Source organism: Lissotriton vulgaris, chromosome 2_1, assembly GCF_964263255.1.
Source record: "Lissotriton vulgaris chromosome 2_1, aLisVul1.2, whole genome shotgun sequence".
Classification (NCBI taxonomy): Eukaryota; Metazoa; Chordata; class Amphibia; order Caudata; family Salamandridae; genus Lissotriton; species Lissotriton vulgaris.
Window position 1 is genome coordinate 332,500,227 of NC_141687.1, and position 24,284 is coordinate 332,524,510.

The 24,284-nt window shown below is 47.8% G+C and overlaps 1 protein-coding gene and 1 long non-coding RNA gene across 4 annotated transcripts in view; both read right to left on the reverse strand.

Annotated features, from left to right (window-relative positions):
* Positions 1 to 23,561, reverse strand: part of LOC147730288 (uncharacterized) — a 29,072-nt gene extending 5,511 nt beyond the window's left edge. Inside the window, exon 1 of the long non-coding RNA XR_015308372.1 lies at positions 20,807 to 23,561. This is a non-coding gene — a long non-coding RNA (uncharacterized LOC147730288). The remainder of the gene's footprint in view (positions 1 to 20,806) is intronic.
* The window catches only part of ABR (ABR activator of RhoGEF and GTPase), a 1,286,060-nt gene that overhangs the window by 359,176 nt on the left and 902,600 nt on the right, over positions 1 to 24,284 (reverse strand). The gene's annotated exons all lie outside the window — the stretch shown is intronic.

Sequence of the window (24,284 nt, forward strand, 5' to 3'; positions counted from 1 at the left end):
GAGGGCGACGATTTGGGCCGCCATCTTGGGGGTAAAGGCAGGGTTGGCGCTCTAGCGCTCGGGCGAATCTCGGCCCGAACGCTATAAAAACTAGTAGCTTTTCATTTTACCTCTGATACCTGCCAAATTAGGACGCTCCTGAGGCGGAAGCCGGGAGTTTGCGCATAGAATTGTTTTTACCATTATATTTGTATTTTTGCACAGCTCTTTGCTCATATAACTTTTAAAAATTGAAAATTGTATAAAATTGTTCGTGGCACTCATCCTCCTGCTTTCAACTGGGGGCTCGAGGCACAACTGAATCCGAGCACCGAGGGCCGAGTTTCGGGCTCTTAACGCTCACTTAGAGCCTTCCCCGGGGGCGACGATTTGGGCCGCCATCTTGGGGGTAAAGGCAGGGTTGGCGCTCTAGCGCTCGGGCGAATCTCGGCCCGAACGCTATAAAAACTAGTAGCTTTTCATTTTACCTCTGATACCTGCCAAATTAGGACGCTCCTGAGGCGGAAGCCGGGAGTTTGCGCATAGAATTGTTTTTACCATTATATTTGTATTTTTGCACAGCTCTTTGCTCATATAACTTTTAAAAATTGAAAATTGTATAAAATTGTTCGTGGCACTCATCCTCCTGCTTTCAACTGGGGGCTCGAGGCACAACTGAATCCGAGCACCGAGGGCCGAGTTTCGGGCTCTTAACGCTCACTTAGAGCCTTCCCCGGGGGCGACGATTTGGGCCGCCATCTTGGGGGTAAAGGCAGGGTTGGCGCTCTAGCGCTCGGGCGAATCTCGGCCCGAGTCCTATAAAATGAAAGGCACTTCCCGTCCGCGCAGCGGGCGGGCGCAGCGGGCGCGCCGATGGCGCGCCGGAGGCGCGCCAGAGGCAAGCCCGTCTGGGCCCGTCCGGGCCCGACCGGACCCAGGGCCAGCCACCATGCCGGCGGACAACCGACTTCCGGTAAGCTACTCCAGGGAAGATCTCATGCTACTACAGGACAAGAATGGGATGTGGTGCTCCCAGATGGACTACCTCGATGAACATCTCTCCCGTTGTAAATACTGTCCCTCCATAAATAATGACAGGGTATCCTGCACAGATATTGGGATGGCACTATTAAACTGCAGGTCCCTACCTAAACACGCAGTGGAGATTAGTCTGCTTATTGAAGACAATAAACTGGATTTACTCTTCCTCACCGAGACGTGGTTACATCCGAATTCAGACTATGATATCAACACCGCCCTGCCTAATGGTTTTTGCATCCAGTGTCAGCATAGGGTAAAAGGGAAAGGCGGGGGTCTGGCAATAATATATAAAGACACTTATTCTTGTAGAATCGAGGAGGGTGGTATCTTAGATTCTGAAAGTGTCCAATTTCATATTCAAACTTCCCCCACCAAATCAGGTGTAGGACTCCTAATTTATCGCCCACCAGGTCAACTGAAACAGTTCACAGGATCCCTACTTGAAATTATATTGGGGACAGCAGCACAGTCGCCCAATTTTTTAGTCCTGGGTGACCTGAACCTGCACTTCGATGATCCCACTGACAAGGCGGCCTCTGACCTCAGTACGGATCTCAAAGCACTGGGTATAACACTTCTAAAAACAGAGAGTACACACTCTAAGGGACATTTGTTGGACCCTATTTTCTCGAATAACAGTCTCATCACGGTTAAGCCCCCACTACCACTCCCATGGTCGGACCACTTTATGGTCCCCTTCTCCTGGAAAACTCCATTAGAAGGAAAAAACGCTTCCCGACCACGAATTCTACAGAGAGCTTGGGCGAAGCTATCAGTGGAGGAATGGACCCAGGTCCTAGAACAAACGGCCCCTATGGCAGAAACGGACCCTCTCTTAGCGGACCTAAACTTTCAGAACTGGCTTACCAATTCCCTTAACACAGTACTGCCCCTGAAAAAGATCACAAAGAAAAGTGGCACCTTTAAAGCACCATGGTACACCACTAAACTGAGGGATCTTAAGAAAAACTGCAAAAAGCTAGAACGTACCTGGAGGAAGGATTGGGCAGCCAACAGTAAGCTCTCTTACCAGGCGGCTTTAAGACTGTATAAAACTGCACGGCAGGAAACCCAAGCAGCCTTTTTTGAGGAAAAAATTAACACATCTGCCAACTCCTCTAGGGAGACCTTCAAAATTGTTAAGCAACTGCTTAAATCCCCCACCCCAACTACCAACCAGGAGTGCACAGAAGCTAGATGTGACCTGCTCGCAGAGTACTTTGACACCAAAGTCCAAAGAATACTTCTCTCCCTCCCACAGGTTGTCCCCACTGCTGGCGATGAAGTCCCGTCTGCCCCGATCCATTCACCCCGGCTGGACAGTCTTGGAACCATCACCATGGATGACTTCCGCAACACACTCACTGCAGTGAAGAGCGGGTCTCCCTCTGACCCTACCCCCATGTACATTCTCCAAAAAGTGGCTGACACTATCACCCCCCTTGCAACGGACTTACTGAATGCTTCCTTTGCTAAAGGGGTGGTTCCACCCAGCTGGAAGCAAGCAAGAATTAGGACCCTTTTGAAAAAACCAGGCCTAGATATGGACGATTTGGCCAACTATCGCCCTATCTCGCTGCTGCCTGGTCTAGGAAAAATTGCTGAGAGAATTGTAAATAAACAGCTCTCTGGGTTTTTAGAAACCAATGACCTGTTGAGTGGCTTGCAAACGGGCTTCCGCCCGGGTCAGGGCACGGACACAGCCCTCATAGTGGTAACTGAGGAGGCAAGATGCATCTTGGATTCAGGGGGGTCTGGAGTTCTGATCCTCCTGGATCTAAGCGCTGCATTCGATACGGTGGACCACAAAATATTAGTCCACCGTCTTGCAAGACTCGGGATCACGGGACTGGCCCTGAAATGGTTGGAATCCTTTTTGGACGAACGAGCATTTAAGATCTGGGAAAATGGCATTATGTCCAAATCTACTCCCCTCCAGTGTGGAGTCCCCCAGGGCTCATCCTTGAGCCCTACCTTATTCAATGTTTATATGGCCCCACTGGAGGAGGTAGTAGCCCCGTTCGGGATTAAATGCGTCACCTACGCTGATGACACCCAACTTGTCGTCTCGTTGACGCAAAATTCGGGATGTTCAGACAACCTTTCAGCCTGCCTCTCGGAAATTTTCTCCTGGATGACCAACTCCAAGCTCAAATTAAACGGAGCAAAAACCGAGATTTTAATGCTGGGTCACCAACTCTCCTCTCTACCTTCTACATCTTGGCCCCCGTGTATGGGAGAGGTGCCCTCACCTAAAGACAAAATCAAGAGCCTGGGGGTATGGTTCGAGCCCGAACTGACCTTCAGGGCACATGCCCAGAAAGTGGCAGGCACATGTTTCGGCTTGCTCCGAACTGTGCGGAAAGTCTTGCCACTACTACCCTTCCAGTCCAGAAAACTATTAATTCAGGGACTGATCTTGTCCAGACTTGACTATAGTAATGCTTTGCTCCTGGCAGCCCCGGAAGCCACTATCAACACGCTACAACGAGTACAAAACGCTGCTGCCAGGATGCTCTTGGGTGCCCCAAGAAGAGCATCAGCAAAACCATTGCTGAAAACCTTGCACTGGCTCCCAGTGCGTGAACTTATCTCTTTTAAATCATCATGTATCATCCACAAAGTTCTTCAAGGTAAAGGTCCCCAAGCCCTAAGCAGTCTGATACGCCCATACAGACCCTCACGAGCCTTGAGATCGGACCTTGAAAACCTGGTCATAGTCCCCAGAGTCAGAAAAGCTTGCTCGGGAGGCCGCCGCTTCTCGGTAAACGCGGCAAAGACCTGGAACGCCCTCCCTAGACACATTCGCACTGAACCTTCCCTTAGCAAATTCCGCAAATGTCTTAAATTTTTTCTTTTTCCCAAAGCCTCTTAAAATTCCCCTGCCCCTCCTCAGAGCCTTTTAATTTTGCATGGTAGCGCTGGGACGCTTACGGGCAGCCATGCGCTTTATAAATTCAATTTCATTTCATTTCATTTCATTTCATTTCATTTCGTGCAACATCCTGTTATGGAGGCAGGTCACAGCCTTAAAGGTGCCCGCTGCCATCATCACATACTGGCACGCCATAGTTGTGTCCGGTTCTATGAGCCCTCCCTTCCAGTGCTTCTGTATAGCCGCTACCACCGCCGCATGCAGGAGAAAGCCCCCGTCAGACAGCCCGAACTGTTCCTGAAGGACTCCGAAGGGCACCAAAGTCCCATCGACATACAGGTCTCCCATCACCTGAAGTCCCGCCTCCTCCCATTCCAGCAAAGGGGACCAATCGCCCCAGTGTGGAAGGGCCATCAGCATGCCAATCGGAATTTCCGGCGCATAAGGCCGAGTCGCCCTCGCCCTCCTAAGACTCCTCTGCCAGCACAGCCTGAGCGTCCGTTCCTCCATTGTGAGGCCCCGCAGCTCCAGCCTCTGCTGCATAACGATATAGGACAGCACATGGCGCTGTATCCCCAACTCCCGATCACACTCCGGTCCCCTAAACACCCGGGCCACATGCTGCGTGAGAACCTGGAGTTGCGCCGCCAAGTAATACAGTTCAAAATCAGGAACAGCCATCCCCCCCTCAATCTTGGGGCGTAGCAACGTACTCAGAGCCACTCTACGGCGGCCATGTCCCCACAGGAAACCAATAATCATCGTCCTCAGGTCCTTAAAGATCCTCTGAGGAATCCAAATGGGTAGCGTCCGGAAGTAGTACAGGAGTCGGGGGAGCGCCATCATTTTCAAGAGAGTAATTCTTCCTAGAACCGTCAGCGGGAGGGTCGACCAAAAGGACATGCTGCCCCTCAGCGCCCGAACGCACCGACCAATATTGCCTTCTAATAGGTCCGTGGTCACATGGTAGACACGGACTCCCAGATAAGTGAAGCAAGATGGCTCCCAGACCACCCCCAAGTCACGAGCAGGGCAGGGCGACTCCGCTCTCAACGGGAACACACAGGTCTTCGCCCAGTTAACCTTAAGGCCCGACAACTGGCCAAACTCCGACAACAGGTCCATCGCTCCTTCCAGGGCCCGCTCCGTATCGTCTAAATACAGCAACAGGTCATCCGCATATAGCGAGATGTGATGTAGCCGCCCGCCGCTATGTATCCCCGCGTATCTGTCACCCGACCTAGCGTGGACCGCCAAGAGTTCCATCGCCAGAGCGAACAGGAGGGGGGAAAGGGAGCACCCCTGTCTCGTGCCCCTACCCACCGGGTACGCCGCAAACACCAAACCACCCAAACGTACCCGCGCCGTCGCTGAGGAGTACAAGACCTTCGTCCACCGGCGGAACCCATCGCCTATGCCAAACCTCTCCAGCACTCCATCCAGAAAGACACACTCCAAACTATCGAATGCCTTCTCAATGTCCACTGATAAGACCGCTTGGGTCCCATCCACGTCCAGAACGGCGTCCATTATCCCAACCAGGCGACGGATATTCAACGCCGTGCTCCTCGTGGGGATAAACCCTGCCTGATCCCTGTGTACCAGGCCCGTCATGTGTGGAGCCAGCCTGGCGGCCAGAATCCGGCTCAGGATTTTGTAGTCCACCGTCAACATGGACAACGGGCGATAGGACCTCACATCTGTTGCATCCCTGCCGGGCTTTAGGAGCGGCACAATCAAAGCCTCCCTCATGGATCCAGGCAAACCCCCTAACTCATAAGCCTCCGTGTACACCACCAGCAGTCTGGGTGCCAAGCAGCCTACAAACTGCTGGTAGAATTCGATCGGTAACCCGTCCACCCCGGGTGTTTTATTCCGAGCCATATTTTTAATGGCCGCCCGTATTTCAGTAAGCGTAATCGGACCGCCCAACTCTTTCGCGTTCTCCTCGTCAAGGACCGGAAGCTGCCTCGCCTCCAGGTACTCCGCAATTTCCTGGGCCTCCACTCCCAACTGACTCTGGTACAATTCCTCATAATACACACGAAAGCACTCCAACACCGCTGCCTGAGAATATACCGTCTCCCCCAGTACGTTGTTGATGCTAAGGACCGGGCAGCCCCTAAGTTCAGGGTTAGCGAGTCTGGCCAAAAGCGTGCCCACCTTATCCCGTTCAGCATGCGCTCTGATGGCGTATTGCCTATAGTCGTAACATCTCAACCGCTCCGTTTCGGTGGCGACCACCTCCTTCGCCTCCAACAACCGGGCCTGCAAGTCCGGCCTGGACGGCCTGCGCCGTTCCAAGTCCCTCAGATTCTCCTCCGCTTTCGTAAGTGCATTCAACACAGTCGTACGAGCATTCGAAAACCGACCCAGGCATACCCCTCTCACCACCACTTTCATCGCATCCCATTCAGTGGACCTACACGTGGCCGTACCCTCGTTCTCGCCGAAGTAATTATCGATGCCCTGTTGGACAGCCTCACTAAACACGGAGTCCTCCAACGTGTCTGGCCGGAGCCGCCATGTTGGAATCGCCGAGCGCTCCCGTTGCCACTGGATATGTGCCAATAGGGGATTATGGTCCGAAATGGTTCTAGCCAAGTATTCCGTGTGTGAGATCAATGGGGCCAGGGATCCGCCACAGAGCACTGAATCTATCCTCACGTGTAGCGCATGGAGAGCTGAGTAAAAGGAATAGTCCCTGGTGTCCCTGTGCTGTTCCCGCCACACATCCAGCAACCCCCACCTGTCCTGCCAATCCTTCCTGTGCATGGCCAACTTACGTACCGGGGAATCAACAAGGGGGGGGTGAGACCTATCCAAGACCACACCCGTAATCGAGTTAAAATCCCCCCCAAGGACCACCGGGCCCGCTAGGAAAGAGGCCAAGGACCCGGAAAGGCCATCGAAGAATCGGGCCTGATCAGTATTTGGCGCATACACACAACAGAGAACCACATCCCTACCATACAACCGCCCCTCCACCGCCACAAACCTGCCATCAAGGTCCACCACTTGGTTCAGCACCTAAAACGGTATCCCCGCTCTCACCCAAATCAACACCCCCCTGGCATATGCTGAGTAAGTTGAGGAAAATTAAATTTTGGCCATGATGTGTTCCCTAGCGCGTACCCCACCGACTCCATGTACCAGCTTAAAGTGCATGTAACTTCCCTCCTGTGCCAGCTATGAAGACGCAAATACATTTGCGTCCACCGTTAACTTGTCCTCTTTCAGATCCACCATGAATGGATTATATAGTCCATTCCTAAGTATGCTATGCCAACGTCTTTTTGTAGTACACTTTCACTTTTTCCTGCTCTATCCAGAGTAGGCCCTGAATTCCTGCCATCTGAACCTCTTTTGTGGCTCCTGACTCTGCCCAGGCTACCTCTCTACTCGTGAACTCTGTCCTACTTTCAGCGCGGCCCCTCGCGCTCAGCTCAAGCCTGCTTTCTGCCAAGACTGACTATAACCTTCGAGTTATCTGTTCCGTTCCCCGAGAATACATTCCTGCCTACTAGATCCTGTAAACATCCTCTCCAGCTGCAGAGCCAAAAGGCCGACCTGTCTTAATGCAAGTAATTCATAGCCTCCGTTGCCATGCTACCATGGAAGGCCCCGTGCCCCCCCACGCTCCACATGTAGACACTCAGGCGCTCATACACGCATCCACAGTTAGCATAGAATAGCCTCTACCCTAGAGACCTTTCCGCCCAGATAGTATAGTTCCTAAACATCAGATATCAGATATGATAGAAGTACAAGTTGATCTGACATGCCAGACTTCTGTCTCTTTCCGTCAGTGTAAATGTCAAGACCCCTGCACCCCGTCAAGCACACGTCATGCAGCTGCGCGCGCATCCAAGCTTCCAATTTCTGCTGACATTGCAACATTCTGTTAGCCCCACCCCTTGGTGCCACCCACTTTCGTCACCTATCAGTGACGTTTCTAGCACACACCTCTAGTTCACGCCTAGTTTACGCCTCTTGATGATGTATTGGTACCACGTGTACACTGTTATCTTGTCTTCTCTCAGCTGTTACGCCTCTCACACTGAAACTTATGATGTAAATCAAGTATATAAGCTATGTAATGTCAATAAACGAGAGCGCGCTCATCTATCCCTTCTGACACCCCTGTGGTGGTCAGAACATGATATCCTGATTCCTTTATGAGGAATAAAACCCTTAGAAACTCTAACACCACGGACTCTGTTTTCTTTCCTTCTGATTGAGTTATTATTGATTAAGTACTTACCTGCATAGAAATTAAGAGAGTAAATTAATTATTTACGTCATTTTGGCGCCCGAACAGGGACCCCTCCCCCACCTCACGCGCCGGAAGGTGCGTTGCAATCCGTGTCCCCTGCCATCAGTTAGACGGACTACACGTGTACTGGCAGGATTTCCTGCATCCCCCTCTGACACACGGAGGTGACGAAGACTGCGATCAGTGCCCAGACGAGGCGGTGAGGAGTGCGGAGGATCCCGACCAGAGCCCAGCCGAAAGAAGCAAGGTCCGAGGTGTGAAGAGGCCCACCAGTTTTCCGAAGTTTCCCGAAGTTTTCCGAAGTTTTCCGAAGTTCCGAGTAGAGTCCAGTCGAGTTTTCCGAGGCCTTCTGTTTCCGTGCTTCCCGGTGAGTACCATTGCTGGGTCGTATCTAGACGGGTTTGGGTACGCAAGTCCGGTCTGCACTGTTTTTAGGCAGTGTATCTGTACTGTTTAGCAGTATATAAAGTATTCCGAATTTTTGCACTGTTACACCAGTGTATCCGTACCGTTGAGCGGTACGTTCAGTGTAGGGGGTAGTTAGCTGTGTCTTTAATGTTTTTATGTGATTAATGTCGTGGTATGAATGTGACTGTTTTATTGTGTATCATTGTATTTCTTGTATCAACTAGCAACTCGTATCAAGGAATAAAGACTAGCGTTCAAGTAATAAGCAAACAAGATGCCGTTCCTCAGCAAGTTAAAACAGATAGGAACTAGGAAAGGGTTACTAGAGGAAGAAATTCCCATCCCCCCCAGGGACACTCCAGGCAATTTTATGTATCAGAAGCACGGCATAGATGCCATATTATATCTAGATTTATGGGCCGATTACACCAAGCACCTAGATGAGAGACACAGATGGCCTGTTACCGGAACGTGGGATGCCGAGTGCATCATGAGGGTAGAAGAAGCATTATGGAAAAAGAAAGCTAGGCAATCTCAGAAGGACGCCATAGAATTTTGGCGTAAGGAATCACGTAAGCGTGCTGACAAAGCACTCCGTAGAGAAGACAGACTTAAAGAATCAGATAAAGAGCGAGAAAACGAATTAGTTACTGAAGGGATCCGAGTAAAAACAGAACAAATAGACCGTGCCCGAAATAATCTTGTAAACGGTATGTACCTCGCAGCAGATGGCCCATCCGAAATTGAATCAGAAATACCGAAAAACTTACCGATACCATTAGTTCCAACTAAAGTAATGCACAAGACTACTAAAGACATATTCCTGAATTCGTATCTAGAGGATGTAGCGCCAGCTTACACCAATCTGCCTGTTCGTGCCCTGCCTACTGACAGGGATGGGGGTGGCACTGCGCCCCCAGATAATGTTCCGCCGGTACCGCGACAGACCTCCCCTGTTCCGCCACCTCCGCCACTTCCTCCACTCAAGACGGATCTACCGAAACCAGCACTACCCGATCTTACTAAAAGACAGACTCAAGTCCAGATACAGACTCCGCGGAGAGATAATACCCAAGCATCCGCCCCAGGAGGTGCGACAGCGGGTCTACAGACCCCGCCACCGACACACATAACACACAGATTACATTTAAAGGACACACAGAATCCTTCCCAGTCACCCTATTCAGCCCGGCTAGACGCATTCAAAGATAGGATGTCATTCTGCAGATATGATCCAGTACCTGGAACAGACGATCTAATGGTCTTAGCATCACTACGCTTAAGATCTGCCACCGATAGCTTGCTATGTTATGTAGGAATGCAGGAAGCTCTCGACAGACTATACAAATTCATACAGACAGGGAAAGACCCCGACAGTGTTAACGCTGCCATGTATAAACAGAAAGTTGACGTTCAAAAACAGATTTTAAGATTCTTCATTAATTGTGTGATAAGAGAACGAGACAGGCCCGGGACAGATCGGAGTGAGTTAGACGCATTAAACAAGTGGGGCCAAAATATAGCAGACGCGAAACATGACAAGCTATCATGTATAGCCACTATGTCCCAGAAAATTAGAAAGGCAGTATTAACTGCACATCAGGAAGAAATAGATAAAACCTCCTCTGGGGAGGAAGATGAAGATGAAACATCAGAAAAATCTACAGATATGATAGCGTATGTAGGTAGGGGAAACTACCTTAGGAAAGGTGTCCGTCCGGAGAGCAAGAGAGTTCTTTTCTCCGCTTTAACAAATCCGAATTCTTCAGAACATCAGTTCCAGGAAACTGATAAAAGGCTTCGAGATCGAGTAGGGTATCATATACTCAATTCTATGGATGAACAGGAACTAGCCCGGTCCGCCGTGTTGTGGGCCGAAAACACAGACATATATAATGATGACACGTTAGTGCAGACATTCTTGAACCTTTCCCCGGAAGAGCAGAAAATAGCAGGTGTATACATGATTCAGCACCTCCTCATCAAGTTCAGGAACCATCATTCTGATCCAGGGCCCTTACACGAAACATTAGAAGCACTAATTATGGATAGATGGAGAGGTTTTAGTACCAAATTAATACAAATAATTCTAGAACAACGACGTAAGTACAACACTTTTCTGAGCTCTGAATATGTTCCCGCCCCACCTCCAGAAAGAAAAATGTACCACATGCAATGCGGTAATGGCATTGAAAGTCAGAATCCCTTACGAGAAGTACATCCAGTTATGGGTGCGGACCAACGTCTGAAACGTGTGTATGTTCACACACCACTGACTAAGTTAGAACTGTTAGAAATGAAGAAATTAGTTCCGTGCCATGATAAAGATCCTGCAGGTTTTCACAGAGAGCTTAAAGACATGTTACTGATGGGAGATTACACGTATGATGATATTATGAAAATGTTGAAAGTACTGTTGCCCACGGGCATTTACGAGAAATTAAAGGAGAAGGATTGGGAAGTGGGAGAATCAAAGATAGCATGGGCGGAAATAGAAGACGAAGAAAGCAAACGAGTCCCAGGGGTAGGCCTTGGGGACAAGACTAAAGCATTACCAGGTTTAATAGTACAGGTTCTGCCAAGATTATTGACAACTAGAAAGGAAGATTGGGACGCAATCTCGTCCTGCAAACAGAAACAAGATGAAGATACTAGTGACTTTTATTCAAGATTCGAGAAATGTTTCATTATCAATAGTGGTTTAAAAACAAGTAGCGAGTCATATCCACACCTTTTTGTAACAAAATTAGTAGAGAACGCCCTACCACTAGTTAAAAATAGAGTGTACAAGGTTGAAAGTACTTGGCAGGCAAATACGCCATCACAGATGTTACAAATGTTACAATATCACCAGAATAGAATTAGGGAAGAACAAGAGCAGGAACAGAAACGTATGAAAGACACGAAAATGAAAATGTTAGTGGCTCAGACAATTCCAGCCGAGGGTCATAGAAAAGGTGGGGCTCAGACAAATCATTCTGCCGCTCCCGTTAAAGGGACATGTAATTATTGCAAGCAGCCAGGTCACTACGTACATGAATGTCCAGTCCTGAAACATAACATCGAGACAGGTAAAACTAAAGAAAGACCGCGTCCGCCTAGACATGAACAGGGTCAACAACAGACCTCACAGAACGAACAGCCAATGCAGAATACACAGCCCATGCATGATCAGTCCCATACAGTACAGACAGTAGCAGTACCGCAGCCACAGCATGCTCAGACACAGCCCGCTGCCGCAACACGACAAGTATCACAACAGATGTACCAGTATGCCCAGTCGGCATATCCAGATTATCAGCGTTATACATGAAACAGCCTAGGGAGGGAAAGTGATTTGCCTCTTATTGAAATTCCTGTAGATCAAGAAGGTCCTTATGTACATAGTCACGTATTAGGAAAAGACAGAAAGTTTTTAATTGACACAGGGGCAAGTCGCACTACTATAAGTCATAATGAAGTTCCAGGGGCACCCCTCTCAGGCTCACAGAATGTTTCCCTTGGTTTTTCAGGACAGCCTATTGTAAATGAAGTATCAGAACCAGTACCACTAGCTGTGGGTCCATTATCTCGAGTTACAGACTTGTTACTTACGAAGTCATGTCCCGAAAATCTGTTAGGAATTAAAACACTGAAGGCTCTAGGAGCTATAATTTGCTGTTCCCCGGAGGGAGTTAGACTCTTTCTACGAGATTTCAAAGGTCATTATGTTCTACGTGACTTTGATGTCAGATTGAAAAATGTACCAGATCACTTGTGGGCAAAAGGCCCAGCTGATGTAGGTTGTATGCATATCACACCATACCGTGTTACACTCAAGACAGGAGTTGTTCTACCCAGAATCAGACAATACAAGTTACCACCCGATGCTGTAGTGGCTTTACTGAAAATCGTTGAAGAGCTTATTGCCCAAGGAGTGGTCGTAGAGACCGACTCCAATATCTGTAATTCGCCTATCATTCCAATTCTTAAACGTACAGACCGCAATGCACCGCCAGTATACCGGTTGGTGATTGATCTTCGAGAACTGAACAAATGCATTGTACCACAGTATCCTGTGGTCCCCGATATCTCTTCCCTGTTAACTGCCATTGATTCAGAAGCAACGTTCTTCACTGTAATCGATCTCAAGAACGCCTTTTTCAGTGTACCCATTGACCCGGAGAGCCAATATCTCTTCGGATTCAGTTTAAATGGACGAAGTTTCAAATTTTCACGCGCACCTCAAGGATTTACAGAAAGCCCCAGCATCTATAGTCAAGCACTGAAAAGACAACTAGATTGTATTCAAATGCCAGTTAATACCGCTTTACTACAGTACGTCGATGATCTACTGATCACCGCACGAAGTGAGCCCGAATGTGAACAAGCATCTCTGATAGTTTTGCATTTTCTGGCCGACAAGGGACACAAGGTGTCTCCTTCGAAGCTACAATTCTGTGTTCAGCAAGTTGTGTACTTGGGTCACTTGCTGTCCAAAGTGGGGAGACAGCTCACTCCCGATCGCATTCAGTTAATAGTAAACATGCCCCGACCCCAGACACAAAAAGAAGTGCGGGCCTTCATAGGCCTCACCTCGTACTGCAGACAATGGATTCCTCAATATGCATTTCTAGCTAAACCACTCATCCAGTTAACGACACAGGAGGCAGCAACTTCGACTGTCCTCCCTTGGACTCAGGAACACACACAAGCCTTTGAGGAATTAAAGAAAGTTTTATGCCAAGCACCAGTTTTAGCGACACCATGTTACAGCAAACCGTTTACACTTTTTGTTACAGAACGTGACGGTACAGCATTGTCTGTCCTCACTCAAGATCAAGCAGGTTCGCATAAGCCTTGCGCTTATTTTTCAAGCACATTGGATTCAGTAGCACAGGCACTCCCTGCATGCTTAAAGTCAGTAGCAGCAACAGCGTTAGCAATAAGACAAAGCGATTCAATTGTTTTAGGTCATCAGTTAACAGTACAAGTTCCACATTCTGTAGAGGTCCTGTTAAACAGAACCCAGACTCAACACTTAACTATAGCACGACTGACAGGTTACGAATTGACATTATTCCAGCCACACATAGAAATCAGACGCTGCAGTATCTTGAATCCAGCAACATTGTTACCTACAGTTATGGCAGATCCAGCTCCACATGATTGTATAGAGATTATAAATGCAGTAACAAAGCCCAGACGAGATTTAACAGATGTTCCACTGACAAATCCAGACCTGACACTTTATGTGGATGGTTCATGCATGAGAACAAGTACAGGAGAGTTAGTGGCCGCATATGCTGTGACCACTGAAACTGAAGTTAAAGAAACACATCGTATTGATACACTGTCTGCTCAAGCGGCAGAGCTCATCGCTCTGACCCAAGCCTGTATTCTAGCAAAGAACAGAAATGTTAACATATACACAGATTCCCGTTATGCGTTTGGAGTCGTACACGACTTCGGCATGCTCTGGCAGGAACGAGGTTTCCTGACCTCTCATGGTACCAAAATACAGCATGGTCCTCTCATTCAAGCACTGTTAGAAGCAATACATCTGCCTTCAGCCATTTCAAAAAAGGGTTGGTGATGAACAGAGTGTCTGAGTTAAACAGACCACTCTTACCCAGTCCAAAGATCAGGGCTTGATCCATCACCGTTATTTATCTCACTGCCCCATCCCAGCTCAGAACCTGGCTATATGCAAATCAGTCTGTCCCTGGCCCAGTGCATCATGGGAACAGGGCATACTAAAGCCACAGATTCTGTTTCCCAGGGTAACGACCTGGCAGATCAGACTGCAAAACATACAGCACTGACTCACACTCAGACAACTGACACGACAAAGATAACAGATCCGACAAACTGCATGACAGTCAGGGGTCCCACACTAGATGTTATTGACATTCAGACACATGCTACTACAGACGAAATAAAGAAATGGACCGAACTAGGAGGGATCCAGACAGATCAAGGTTGGATGACGAAGGGAAAATCTACATGGTTTCTCCCTGACTCTATGGTTCAAGTCATGATAAATACAGCACATAGTCCTGCCCACCTGGGAGAGAAAGCCATGTTAGACAGTTTGCAAAATCTCTGGAACAATAAACACTTACGAGCAGCCGCAAAACAGAAAGTGCGTACTTGCATGATCTGTTGTCAGTTCAATCCAGGTAAAAGCGTCCCTGTAGAGCAAGGTGGATTTCATCCTCCCGATCACCCTTTTGAAGTCCTCCAGATGGATTATATCCAGATGGACCGTTGTCGAGGATTCAAATATGTTCTCGTAGTTGTCTGTGCTCTGTCCCGCTGGACCGAAGCATACCCAGTCTCAGATTACACTGCTCCGACCACTGCCAAACAGTTGGTTCGTGAATTCTTCCCACGGTACGGCTTGCCTCGTGTCGTGTACTCAGATAACGGTCAGCCATTCTCATCTGCCCTAATGAAAGAAGTTTCCTTGTTATTGGGATACCAGTGGAAGTTCCATTGTGTCCGACATCCAGAAGCAGCAGGCCTTGTTGAGAGGCATAATCAGACGTTAAAGATTCGCCTTGCCAAAATATGTCAGGACAAAGGGGTCGACTGGATAGTCGCTCTGCCGGTGGCACTATTCTATATGAGAATGGTCGCCCATTCGAGATCAGGGCTATCTCCGTACGAAGTGGTCTTTGGCAGACCACCGAATATGTGGGGGACGCCCATTCCTAAAAAGATAACCGATGTTGATTCTAATATGTTGACAGATTACCTTGCCTCCTTGATGTCTGCACTCCAATCATGTCGTTCACAGGTTGCCGCAGCCTTCCCTGACAACACCGATGTGAAGGAGCATGATGTCCGCCCCGGTGACGTTGTTTTAGTCCGTAACTTCGACAGGAAAAGTCCGTTGGAGCCCCGCTGGAAGTCTCCGAAAACCGTTCTACTAACAACAAGGACCGCCGTCAAGTTGGAAGGAAGAAAGGGGTGGGTCCACCTAAGCCATATCAAAACATTCCCAGGACTGAAACCAGAACAAGACACACCCACCCCCACCAAAGACTGTGATCCCAAAGACTTTTCCGAACCCAAACGAGAAAAAACTCCTCAAGAACAATATCGTATGAAGTTACGATCTAGCAAGTCAGACAGTTTAATTGTTTAAGTCCTCCCCTAGGTGAATCGGTTAAATAGTTTCTGACATGTATCCCCTAGATCGAGTTAGAGAGAGAGAGGAAAAGAAAAGAACATATTGCAAATCACTTCGTAGTCACTGCATAGTGACACTAATAATTATGTTTATTCTAAGTATATTAATAATTGTTGCTAGCATCTTATTACCCATATACTACCCTATCTTCAAGCGTGAACAATCTGCTTACAATGTCTCTGCTGAACACACTTTTAGTGAATTACCTCCTCATGAGCTTTCCTACAAACTTGCGCTGCGCAACAATACATTCATTAGTATGTTACATCATTCTCATCAAACTAACAATGCTACAAATTGCTGGATATGTGGCCGACTCCCTCCCTACCAGAATTATAAGGGAGCCCTGCCTCTCTTTCCTTACCCGTTCTCTCACAATGGCTCCTGCGGAGCATGGTTTAAGATAATTAATTCTTTAGATCCCGACATTGCTGTTTTCGATGGGGGTTGGGTTTGGGGAAACCTGAACTTGGTCCTACTAGACGTCTGTTACCCGGATAAGGAGGGACTCCCCATTAGAATAGGAACAGATCTAGAAAATGAAGTATATGGATTAGGTAATTACACAATTAGCCTTATGATTCTTACTGTCGAATCCAAAGCCGCACCAGTTCTACCTATTATGTCAGTACTGCCAGTCATTGGTGAATTATGTATCAAGAAGAAAGGTTCCGTACACTTAGGTCATAGTAAATGCACTACTGTGGTCGAATTCAGTGATGATGGAAAATCATCTTTCAAAGCTATCAGTCATTCTTACTTTGTGTGTGGTCATACCGCATACATCTGTCTACCTCCAGATTGGGATGGTACCTGTTACATTGCATTCCTTCTGCCACCCGTTTTTCTAGCTCCTTCTGATTACCATAGAAATAGCAATCTAGTAAAGAATAGACCCAGAAGAGATGCCCCCCTTGTCGACTACACAGAAACGGCATGGGAACAGTACACTGACTTTAACAAAGGATTCTTTTTCTTTTTAGGCCCTGTTCAGAATAGTAAATTAATACGCAGATTAACTAGAACACTTGAAGCCGTAGTAAATGAAACTACCTCCGCCTTAGGTAACTTAACAGAAGAGCAGTCCGCTATGCGGGTTGTTGTCCTTCAGAATCGTCTTGTAATTGACGTCATCTTGGCAGATAGAGGTGGAGCCTGTAAGGTCATCGGGTCAAGCTGCTGTGTTTTCATTCCACAAAATGCACCCTCTGTATATCAAGCTATCACCCGTCTTCATAAAATTGCAAATCAGATACATCAGAATCCAGGCACCTGGACTTGGTCCGGTTGGTTCTGGACAACGTTAACAGCTTGGGGATGGAAGATCCTATCCTTCCTAGGCATTGGCCTAGTCCTAGTATTCAGTTGCTGCCTATGCCTACAGTGTGGGCCAGCGATCTGTGGACTGTGTGCCACTTCTTGTATTGAACATTCCAGTTTTCACTCAAAACGTAACCGAAAGAAAGAAGAACAAATGACGTTACAAGAACAGACTGATCGATTCATGAGGATCGATATTTCATGAAGGGTCCGTAGGGAACAAGGAGGGAATGAGGAAAATTAAATTTTGGCCATGATGTGTTCCCTAGCGCGTACCCCACCGACTCCATGTACCAGCTTAAAGTGCATGTAACTTCCCTCCTGTGCCAGCTATGAAGACGCAAATACATTTGCGTCCACCGTTAACTTGTCCTCTTTCAGATCCACCATGAATGGATTATATAGTCCATTCCTAAGTATGCTATGCCAACGTCTTTTTGTAGTACACTTTCACTTTTTCCTGCTCTATCCAGAGTAGGCCCTGAATTCCTGCCATCTGAACCTCTTTTGTGGCTCCTGACTCTGCCCAGGCTACCTCTCTACTCGTGAACTCTGTCCTACTTTCAGCGCGGCCCCTCGCGCTCAGCTCAAGCCTGCTTTCTGCCAAGACTGACTATAACCTTCGAGTTATCTGTTCCGTTCCCCGAGAATACATTCCTGCCTACTAGATCCTGTAAACATCCTCTCCAGCTGCAGAGCCAAAAGGCCGACCTGTCTTAATGCAAGTAATTCATAGCCTCCGTTGCCATGCTACCATGGAAGGCCCCGTGCCCCCCCACGCTCCACATGTAGACACTCAGGCGCTCATACACGCATCCACAGTTAGCATAGAATAGCCTCTACCCTAGAGACCTTTCCGCCCAGATAGTATAGTTCCTAAACATCAGATATCAGATATGATAGAAGTACAAGTTGATCTGACATGCCAGACTTCTGTCTCTTTCCGTCAGTGTAAATGTCAAGACCCCTGCACCCCGTCAAGCACACGTCATGCAGCTGCGCGCGCATCCAAGCTTCCAATTTCTGCTGACATTGCAACATTCTGTTAGCCCCACCCCTTGGTGCCACCCACTTTCGTCACCTATCAGTGACGTTTCTAGCACACACCTCTAGTTCACGCCTAGTTTACGCCTCTTGATGATGTATTGGTACCACGTGTACACTGTTATCTTGTCTTCTCTCAGCTGTTACGCCTCTCACACTGAAACTTATGATGTAAATCAAGTATATAAGCTATGTAATGTCAATAAACGAGAGCGCGCTCATCTATCCCTTCTGACACCCCTGTGGTGGTCAGAACATGATATCCTGATTCCTTTATGAGGAATAAAACCCTTAGAAACTCTAACACCACGGACTCTGTTTTCTTTCCTTCTGATTGAGTTATTATTGATTAAGTACTTACCTGCATAGAAATTAAGAGAGTAAATTAATTATTTACGTCAAAGTGGTGCCGAACACCTGGCCCCGCCATCTTTTCTGCAACGCAGCACATTCCTTTTTTGTCAGATGGGTCTCTTGTAGCATAGCAATCTGGACCCCCCTGCGCACCAGATATGCGTGCACCTTGTGGCGCTTGACCATGGTTCGTAGCCCCCGGACATTCCACGTTAGGCATTTTAAACTAGGTAACGTCCCCATACCAGCAGCGAACAGTCCAGGTCAAACAATGCCAGTTCACATCCCCACCAAAGCAGTTGCCCCCCCGAAACAAACTCTGAAAAGAAAAACACCCCAAACCCCACTCCCCAGGACAGAGCCCACAAACCCAGTGTCAGCCCCGATCCAAACCTCAAACCAACCACACATTCTCCTAACCTGTGGTCTCCACCACAGAAGGCCTTAAGGGCCCTAGGGGGGTGAGTTATCGCCGACCCCAGCTAGCGGAGCCCACGCCTAGCGCTCCCATCCCGTCCTGCCCACGTGGCACCCTACCCGGCAACCCACCCATCTCCAACAGGATACCGCCCTACCATCAGACCTTGTCCAAGTCCCAACACAGCCTCAACCGTGAAATATCCCATCAGAAGTCTGGGGGGTCACCACCGGCCCTTCGAGCTTTCCGCTTCCGAAAGGTCCTCTCCTGTCCTGCTGCCTTCGCCGCCAGAGTCCGTCTCCGCCAGTTCACTTTCCTGCTGCGACCCCGTAATGGCCGCCGTCGCTGCGAGCGCATCTCTCTTTTCCGCAGCCATTTGGGCTTCCCGTTTCTCCCGCTGGCGCCTATTGCGGGACCGAATGCGTTGCGATTGTCTGATCTGAGGCAGTTTAGGCCGATCTCGCCTACTTCTGTGCGACCTATCCGTCCCCGCTCTGTACGACTCCAGCCACTGCCATGCCTCGTCCGGAGTCTGAAAGAAGTGCGTGGTCTCATCCAGGATGACCCGCAGCTTGGCCGGGAAGAGCAAGGAGTATTGAATGCCCTCCTCTCGCAGCTCCTTCTTCACCGCCAGGAACGATGCTCTATTTCTTTGGACCGCCTGGGTGTAGTCCGGGAAGATTGTGACCCTGCTGTTCTCCACCTCAAACGGGCCCGACGTCCGAGCCCTCTGGATGAGGAGGTCCCGGTCCTTATAATGGAGGAGCCGCACCACCATCGGTCGGGGGGGGGCGGCCAAGTCCTGGCGGGCGAGCAGGCACCCTATGGGCTCGTTCCAGGGTAAAGAAAGGAGTAAGCCCCTCCGGCGCCACCACAGTCCGAAACCAGTCCTCCATGTAGGCCACCGCATCCTCCCCCTCAATTCGTTCCGGCAGGCCTACGACCCGCACGTTATTCCTCCTATTGCGGCCTTCAGCATCCTCCGCAAGTCGCTCCAGCGAGTCCAACCGGGCCAGGATGTCCGTGATCTTATGCTCCGCGGTCACCACCGACGGTTTCAGGTCCAATAGCAGCTGATCATGGTCCTTGACCTTATCCGCCAGCTTCGCATGGTCCGCTCGCAATAGCCCCAGCCCCGTGGCTACTTGCGCGATGCCCTGCCGCAACTCCTCCTTGGTCGAGGTAATCGCGTCCAGTATGGCATCCAAGCGTCGATTCAGTCGCTGCTCTTGGTCCAACTCCGGCGGGGGGGTCTCGCCCACCTGGGACAGCGCCGCCAGGTCCCCCTGTCCGCGCTCCACGGCCACCGGCCCTCCCGTAGCCGCCATCTTAGGGTACTGCGTCACAGGCCAGGAAACCCGTCCAGTCCCGGCACTCGTGGGTCGGCGCCAACTTCCCAATATCGAGCAGGATCAAGCGCCACCGCCGATGCCCGCAGCTCCTAGGGCCCAGTGGGTGAGCACTGTCCGATCTGCCCCCTCGTGAGCCTGGAGGAGGAAGGGAAGAGGGAGGGATAGCGGCCAGCAGGTGTCCTCAAAGTCCGAGCGGAGCCGGGTCCCCTGTCCCCCGATCTTCAGGACTGTCGCCACCTCTTCGATCTCTCGGCTGCAGAGCCCTCCACCAGTCAGCACCAAGGCCGCTCAATGTCGACGTCCGGAGCCGCCCGTCCACTCCGCCGCCATTTTCTTCTCACTCTCGGCGACACCTCAGCCGTCGCTCATCAGGGTCTCCTCGGGGCCAGCAGTCCCCCAGCAACTTTCTGCCGACGCCCAATGGTCCCCCTATACTTCGTAGGGCAGGAGTGTCGACCACGGGTCGCCCAGGGTGCAGAAATCAGGAGAATTAGCGGGATTCCGCGCGGAGCTGCGAGCTCACGCCGCCATCCCGATCGGCGTCCAAGCCACGCCCCCCGACTGCCAGATAGCATCCTCTTTATTTATCATAGTGGGGCCGCCTTGACACCATAAAGATGATGTTATCACCTATAATTATATACAATATCTCGAACATCACGATTCCTATTTCCACTAAATTCTTTAAGAAGATTAATTCCACTCTCTCCTCCTTTTTGTGGAACAAGAAAAAATCCCAAATGTCTCTTCTTAGGCTAATACGTTCCAAATCAGAAGGTGGAGTTAATTTTACGGATTTTCCGACTTCTCAGAAGGCATTTTTTTTTACGACAAGCTTCCCTTTGGCTACAGGATCCCTCAGCTGACTGTCCCTTATGGACTACAATTAAATGTCTCTTCCTGTCCCCTTTTTCCTTTGCCGAATACCTTTCCTTCACACGTAAACCACAGGCATTATCCACTCCCATAATAGAATTTACTTCCAAATTACTTTTATCCTTTTCCTCATAGTACAGTAGGAGATTTTCTTCACTCCACTATCTGGCACAACAAACATGTACTCATTAAAAACAAACCTTTTTATTGGGGGACTTGGCTTCAGACGGGGTTAATTTGGATTTATCAGCTATTTTCGCAGTCCAATTTAATACCTTTCTCAACACTCGGTCAACTATTCAAATTACCTGCCTCATTCATTCACAAATACCTTTTGCTTAAGGAAGCAGTGATGGTTACATATTCTCAATTGTCCAATACACACGCCTCTCTAGTTACTTCCACCTCTACCTCACAATTTCACGACTTCTTAAAAACCACCTCCAAAGCTTCCATTATATACAGATATCTTCATAGTACTCCCACTATCAGGCCCAAATCCAAAGTGGAAAATTTGTGGGAGAGTGATTTTGCCACATCTTGGCCAGTGTCGCTCTGGAATGATATATGGGTCAAAATGCGCAAATCATCTAGAGCAGCTAGTATAACGCAGACATTGTTTTTCGTATATAACAGAGTTGTCTTTACACCGCATGACAAACAAAAAATTTGCAACAACATCAGATGTCTGTTGGACATGTTCCTCCACGAATGCAAATTTGTTTCACATGTTATATTCTTGTCAGACTGTACATAATTTTTGGAAGCAAGTATGGTCCCAAATTAATTTAATTTTCAAGACTCAAATTCCTTTCTCTTTTGTTCATGTTTTTCTGGGAAGCCTTTCTTCTTGCTGGGAAAATGTTACCCTTAATGTTAAAATCATTGATTTGTTGTTAGCAGTTGCGTTCCAGCAAATTACACCTAATTGGAAATACTTTTCCAAAAAAAATTCAGGGCATGATGGTACAATGTCTGTCATAATCCTAGGCTAGATACTTCCTTTGTTTATCCTATACACATGGCAGCGAAACGTCTAGATTTATGGTCCCCTTTTACGATGTATCTTGATGTTTGTGCCAGTCGCTCTTTTAGGCTGCAGCCTAATCAACAAGAAGTTTAAAACCCTCCTTGATTACCCTAAACGTTCTTGAATTTTGTAATATTTTACAATTATTTTTTCTCATAATTACGGTATATCATTTTACTTGTTTTACCTTCAGGCCCATTTCCTATAATATTATTGAAGAAATGTCTAGATTGATTGTTTCTGTATTATATCTATTAATGTTTTGTATTTTGTATTGACACCCTTGCATTTATCAATAACATTTCTTTGAACTTAAAAACAAAAGGCTTTCACTACTTCCCAGAAGACTGTAAATCTAAAGTAAGGACTGGGGAATGCAGCATGATGGTTAACCTGCCTGTTTAGTGATGAAAAAAATAAATTTGCTCGAGTCAAATAAATTGTTATGTTTTTGTTCTTGTTTGAGTTAATAAACTTGCAAGGGGAAATATGCGGCGATTTGCCCATATGCACTTTTCTCGGCATATGCAGAAACATCATCACAGCATGGCCCATGACTAGGAGTAGTACTCCATTCTCAGAAGGGAATAAGACAAGAGTGAAAGGCATCTTTTGATCAGCACGTGTATTTTCTGAATGTAAATATTTCAGAAAATTCTGAGCAGCAAGGCACAAAGGTTTAATGAGACCAGCACATCTTGTGTCGACCCTCTCTGAATCATGGAGCCAATACTATTCGGTTTGATATATGGGGTTAGTGATTAATACTTTGAACTATTTTTAAATTGAATATTCGTTTGCAGCTACAGACATAGGTCATTAAACATGTCACAATAACCAACAGCATCAGTTTAGATCAGTACTAACCCCAAGATTCTGAAAAGACTTATTTGCTCAGGTTGGTTATGGGTTTCACAGTAAGGAATCAAGATTCAATAGTATGTTGTGCTTATCACGTTAACTAATTACCTCTTCCTCTCAACCAGCATTCACAGCTGCATTAGAATACTAACTCATCAAGTGCAAAAGCCACCAGAAGTGAGACGCATCACCGGACCCTTACTTTCTGTTACCCATAGCCCCTTTTTAGGTCTTGCCTATAACAGCTTTTGTCCTTCTGTAGGCGAAATCCTACTGTGGAACATACCAAGAACTTACAGTGTGCTTGAAACTCGCCAATCGCAGATCACTGGTTGGCTCTATCCCTCTCATCTACTTACTTCTTATTCAATGGTTCACCTTCCTCTTCTTGTGTTTGCCCTCCACTGTAGCAGAGCCTCTTTACCATCTGTTTGATGGGCTGACATATTCTTACACTGCTTATTTTTACGGAACTATTTTTTATTTTCTTTTAGGCACTTCATGAAAGTGCGTGTGTTTTCCATCTCTCCCTAGTGTGCTTCTCCTCCCCACTAAATATCCCCCGGAGCTCAGTGCGGTTCCCTCCTACTTAATTCTGCTCACTTTCTCGTGTGATTGTCTATCTGCCAAATCCATCGTGCTCTATGTTGCTTTCTCCTTCTCATGCGGCTTTCCCCCTCCTTTTTCACTTCTATCCAGACATGCGTGGCCACACAAGTGTGCAAATACGTCCTCACGGGTGAGTATGCCTAATGAATAATGCAGGCATCTGCAGTATCATGATGCGCTCACATGCGTCCTGACACATTTTAATGTATATTTGCAGTTGCTACACACTTTTTCAAAAAACATTGGCAAAGCCAAACAGAGACCTATTTGGCTTTTCCAATGGTAAGTATAATATGCTATATTACCAGCCTACTGGGGTCTTTTTAGAGATTTATTTATTTTATTTATAAAGTTACTGCTCTCACGCCAAACTTGATCCATGTGTAAAATGTGTAAATATGTACAATGCTTTGAATTACACTGTTAAAGTCACTCGAAATATTAATCATCTTAAAAAATGCATGCTTCCTTATTGCTCAAGTACCCTCCTAAACAACAATTCGTCTCTATATATACTGACCCATTCCTATGCTGTTGTTTTTCGTCTGGTATACTCTATGCCAAAGTCTCAAAAAAATAAAATAAAATTAACCCAATTAGTCTAATGTTGAGTCATATGCCAACTGATGTCTTAAATCTCCTTTGGTAGGGCATGCACAAGTAA